The following is a 6,000-nucleotide window of genomic DNA, read 5'->3' on the forward strand; positions in this document are numbered from 1 at the left end:
CATCACTGGACACTTTAAAAGGAGGCTGGCTCTTGGTATCATTGTTTCTCTTCAGTTAACCATGGTTATCTCTAAAGAAACACGTGCAGCCACCATTGCACTGCACAAAAATGGCCTAACAGGGAAGAGTATTGCAGCTACAAAGATTGCACCTCAGTCAACAATCTATCGCATCATCAAGAACTTCAAGGAGAGAGCTTCCATTGTTGTCAAAAAGGCTCCAGGGCGCCCAAGAAAGACAAGCAAGCGCCAGGACCAGATCTTAAAACTGTTTCAGCTGCGGGATCGGACTACCAGCAGTGCCGAGCTTGCTCAGGAATGGCAGCAGGCTGGTGTGAGTGCTTCTGCAGGCACTGTGAGGCGGAGACTCTTTGAGCAAGGGCTGGTTTCAAGGAGGGCAGCAAAGAAGCCACTTCTCTCCAGAAAAAACATCAGGGACCGACTGATATTCTGCAAAAGGTACAGGGAGTGGACTGCTGAGGACTGGGGCAAAGTCATTTTCTCTGATGAATCCCCTTTTCGATTGTTTGGGACATCTGGAAAACAGCTTATTCGGAGAAGAAGAGGTGAGCGCTACCACCAGTCTTGTCTCATGCCAACTGTAAAGCATCCTGAAACCATTCATGTGTGGGGTTGCTTCTCAGCCAAGGGAATCGGCTCACTCACAGTCTTGCCTAAAAACACTGCCATGAATAAAGAATGGTACCAGAATGTCCTCCAAGAGCAACTTCTCCCAACCGTCCAAGAGCAGTTTGGCGCCCAACAATGCCTTTTCCAGCATGATGGAGCACCTTGCCATAAAGCAAAGGTGATAACTAAATGGCTCATGGAACAAAACATAGAGATTTTGGGTCCATGGCCTGGAAACTCCCCAGATCTTAATCCCATTGAGAACTTGTGGTTAATCATCAAGAGACGGGTGGACAAACAAAAACCAACAAATTCTGGCAAAATGCAAGCATTGATTATGCAAGAATGGACTGCTATCAGTCAGGATTTGGTCCAAAAGTTGATTGAGAGCATGCCAGGGAGAATTACAGAGGTCTTGAGGAAGAAGGGGCAACACTGCAAATATTGACTTGCTGCATTAACACATTCTAATTGTCAATATAACCTATTGATACTCATAATATGATTGCAATTATATTTCTGTATGTGATATAAACATCAGACAAACACTAATAAAAACCAGAGGCCAGCAGATCATGTGAAAATATAATTTTGGTGTCATTCTCAAAACTTTTGGCCATGACTGTATGGAGCAGAGTCAGCTCGCCCCGTACATGGCAGATAATGGCTGTGACAAACAACCAGGACCTGCCTCTAAGAGCTGCGAGTGGAGCGAAGATCTGCCCACCACTGTTAACCTGTTCAGTGCTGCTGTCAATCTCTAACAGCAGCATTAACAGCGCGCCGGCATTGGGACGCATCGTTCCATGCGCCCACCGGCGCTCCTGTGACGCGATCACAGGGCACAGATGGACCGCTATGACATCCGGGGGTCTGCTGAAGCCTCCGTGCCTGTCATCATAAAGCTTCATTTGGGCTGTAAAGAAGACTGTGATTTTGCTATATGGAGCATTACTGTGGTATCGCTGTATATAGCACAAGCAATCAGATAATGTATACAAATGCAGTGAAAATTAAAAAAAAAAAAAAAGTGTAAAATATTAAAACCCCACACGTTCAACTCACCTCCCACTAAAAATAAATATAATAAAAATATACACATTTGTGGTATGGTCTCTTTCAGAGAAATACAATCTATCCAAATATAAAAAACAAACGATCAGTGAACACAGAAAAAAATTCAAAAAGCCAAAATTGCATTTTTTTCGTTCGGCACAATACTGCAGAAAACCCTGTAAGAAGCGATGACCATGTCATATGTGTCCCAAAATGTTATCAATAAAGTCCTCTTGCCCTTCAAAAAATAAGCCCCCACACAGCTCCATCAACCCGAAAAACGAAAATGTTACGGGTCTCAGAAAAAATAAAGTTTTTTTCTTTTGCCAAAACTCTTGGAGAAGTTTGGTCTTGCTGTAATCACACTGAGGAGTAGGATCCTATTACCAGGTCATTTTCACCACACTATGTACGCCGTTAAAACCGTTCCCAGATAAACAGTGTCAGGCTTTTTTTTTCCTCGCACTTTTACAGCACTTGGAATGTTTTTCCCGTTTTCTAGTACTATGTGGTAAATGAATGGTGTGATTTATAAGTACCGCTCATCCTGCAAAATAACAAGACCTCACACTATGTGGACAGACATGAAAAAGTTATAGCCCTTGGAAAAAGCGGAGGAAAAAACAGAAAAAAACCATCAATTGGTTCTGTTGGGAAGGGGTGAAGCTGAAGAAACACATGTAACAGCAGAATATGGAGGAAGGTGAGATATCACAGGCTGGTGGATACTACCTGCTCCATCGCTGGCAGAGTAACCCATCCCCATGGTGGCCGCTGAGATCTTCTCTTGTAGAAACGTCTCCAAGCTCTATAAAACATGGGGAACAGTCAGCAGAGGGTTTGGTGATTGGCTCATAGTGGCGATATACCCAGGGGCATTACTGGGCACAGGGAAGATTGGGAATGAATAGGATTGGCTGTTAGATATGTGATCTCTTCCATTAAAGGGGATGTCTAGTTGGAACAAGTTCTCACTGATCTCTGGATAGGTGATGACTCTTAGATCGGTGGGTTTGGCCGCTATGACCCAATCAGCAGAACAGCACTTATAGATAGAAGTGAGCGAAGTGCAAATGTTCAACCGCCGGTCCGTTCATTCTCTATGGGGGGCGCTGTACTCAGCTTTCTCCTGCATAGAGAATGAATGGAGCGGTGGTCCGGGGAGGTACTAGCAGGGATTAGTTGGGTTCCCAGCAGATCTAGAAGTTGTCACTTATCATGTGTTGGGGAATAATGACTTCTCCTCTGATAAATGTGCTGATTCCTGTCAGTTGTGGTCGCTGAGTGCGTGTGATGGGATGCGGCTCCGTCCGTTATATTATATCACGTCTTATACCTATAATCTCGCTGATCGCAGGTGTCTGTCTTCACACTCAGATGAGATGGAACAAACTGACCATATAGAACTTTTTTTTTTCTTCAAATTCAAACCGAGCAATCCTATTGGCTGAGTATGAATGCAGTTACCATGGTGACAGAAGTAGCTGCAGATTTAAAGGGACAAGATACTAATATTGTACTAAAGTGTATTTTATTATATACTTCACATAACTGACTGGGTACACCTTGGTGCTGGTGGGATGGCTTTTTTTTTAATCAAACAACATGTTTACTAAGTACCCTATATTATATATATTTCCTATTGCTTTTTACTTACTTATAGCAGGGTATATGTTCATATTGTTTCTATCCTAAGTTTGTCTATTTTCTAATAGAGACATGACCAGTCCTCTTTAGAATTTTATAGTGACCCCATTGAGGTCATGGACTGATATTGGGGATTGCAGAGTTGGGGCAAGGTGTTGGTGCTAAGTAAGTGACATCAAATGAAGGCTATGGTGCATACACAGTAAATCAGTCGTGTTATTCCACAGAAATCCTGTTCTATAACACAAAATATCTTCATATGGTGAGGAGTTGTGTTGTGTTTTTCTCCATTTACATTCTAGCGTGGTGATCACATAAAATGTAAAATTCCTATTCAATAATTACTGAATGACAGTAGCCTGTATCCCTGGAGGACAAGTCATTTACCGCTTCACCGGGTTTGATGTTCTAATGCATTTAGATGTTTCAGTATTTGTATATATGCATATATATTTTTTCCCCTCTTAAGGGTATTCAAGCGCAGACGGTGGCAAACTTCTTCCTCGCCTTTGAAGCACAGCTTTCAATTATTCCTATCGTAAACCAGGTAAAAAGCTTTGAGCCGAGCACGATCAGACTCCTTCAGTCCCGCAGCAGGTAAATCTGTGAACATCGCCGGCACTCCTGCTGTTCCTAGTACTGATCCCTCTGAGCGGCTGTGCAGTAATGAAGGCAGGATTCACCCCAAACTTGCTCGTCTTTTTTTTCGATTTCCAGTTCTGGTAATTAGTGATACACATGTGTATATCCAGTGGTCAACTCAAAACCTATGTATGGAAAATCAATTGTTTGCTGTATGCATCTCATTTGTAGGATGCACACTATTCATTTCAATATGGAGCGGAGTAGGAGGAGACTTTCATTACTGTTCCCTTTACTTCCTCCCTGCTGATAGGAAATGCCATGCTGTTTGCTTGTGTCCTGTGATTACAGCAGCCTGCAACAGTTTTCAGCGTGCACTCCCCGGCTCAGGCATCAAGCAGAAAATGATAACATTAAAACGCTGCTACCCCTTTGTTAGTCACTTTTTTATCTTCTTCCCCTTCTACGAATGCTATAGTCCGTTATTCTAGAACTGCTCTGAAAATGGTTCTCTCTGGAGTGTTGGGATTTGGGTTTAGGGTGGGTTATGGGAATTGAAGTTCAGATACTTTGTTCATATTTTTACTATGGAATTACTATGTCATGTATGTTATTTGAAAGATGGAATATTTGTAGTTGGAGTTTTTCAATAAAAATGATTTGATTAAAAAAAATATATGAAATTAAAATTCCTCTGTTCTTGAGAAAGCATAGGATTTTACTAAGAGGTAAATTGCACGTTCCTTGCTTTCCAGGCGCTTTACATTTTTGCTAGTTTTGTACGATTACACAATCCCTTTTATAGGCCAGAGCCAGTTGTACATCTCTCCCTAAACTCTTGTTCACACTATATTTTAAGCCAGTTTTATTATATGGTTTCTAGATGTTGTCCAGCTTTGATAAATAATTAGTATTTATACTTTTGCTTTTAGATAGACTTGAAGAATGCAGATCCGGAAAGGGTGGAGAAACAAATTGAGAAGATGTTTGACGTTCCCGCTAGTGACTGTATCCGGGTACGATGCGCTCCAGATCAAAATCATTCCTGTAGGCAAATTTAACTCCGCTGTCTGCACCTTGTCTTTTATTTTTTTCTACAAAATGTGGCTGGAAAAGGGGCAATGTAGCGAGGAATTTACATCAATTTTTGGTGTTAAAAAAAAAAAAAAAAACCCTTTTGTGATGCATCATTTTTGCGTAAAAATATGCAGCTTCCTATTTTACACCGCTCTTGCAACTTTTAGAAATTGGGCTTGGTAAGCTACACAGGTCTAAGAATGACTGGTGACGTTAAAAGTGGATAAAGATACACGGTGGCTCAGGGGTTAGCATTGTTGTTTTGCAGCACTGGGATCCTGGGTTCAAATCCCACCAAGGACGACATCTGCAAGAAGTTTGTATGTTCTCCCTGTGTTTGCGTGGGTTTCCTCCGGGTTCTCCGGTTTCCTCCCACACTCCAAAGACATACTGATAGGGAATGTAGATTGTGAGCCCCGATGGGGGCAGTGATGATAATGTCTGTAAAGTGCTGTGAAATTAATGGCGCTATATAAGTGAGTAAAATAAATAAAGATAGATGGAAGTGCTACATAAACATTTATCAAACATCGTGCAACACTTTGATACATTTGGCACAAATAATGGTAACACAACCACAAGCAAAACTGACCTGAGAAAGTCCCTTTATGATACATTTTTCGGAAAGAATTTGAAAGATTTAAAGCGTTAGAAATGAAGAAGATTATCCAATATCACAGAAAAAGGAAAAGTCTCCAGATGTCTTTATGCCGGATGCCGGTCTGTGTCCATACCTAAAGAAGAGCTGCCAAAAGAATGGGAAAGGAATCCTTTAGTAAACATAAATATCCATTGGGGTTTTAGGTGTTAAAAAAATGATCATATGAAAGATTTTGTGATCTGCGGTTACATGATTGTAATAACAACATTAAAGCCCCATTCAGATGTACAGGTTTTATCCATGAGAAACTGAGCAGAATGATATATAGGTTTGTGGGAGAAGATTCAGTATAAATTGTAATTTATTCATTAGATTTGAGAGTCCTCAGTGGTTGATACCTTTAATGG

This window comes from Phyllobates terribilis, unplaced genomic scaffold, assembly GCF_046119375.1.
Source record: "Phyllobates terribilis strain yellow unplaced genomic scaffold, ASM4611937v1 Scaffold_27__1_contigs__length_16484149, whole genome shotgun sequence".
Classification (NCBI taxonomy): Eukaryota; Metazoa; Chordata; class Amphibia; order Anura; family Dendrobatidae; genus Phyllobates; species Phyllobates terribilis.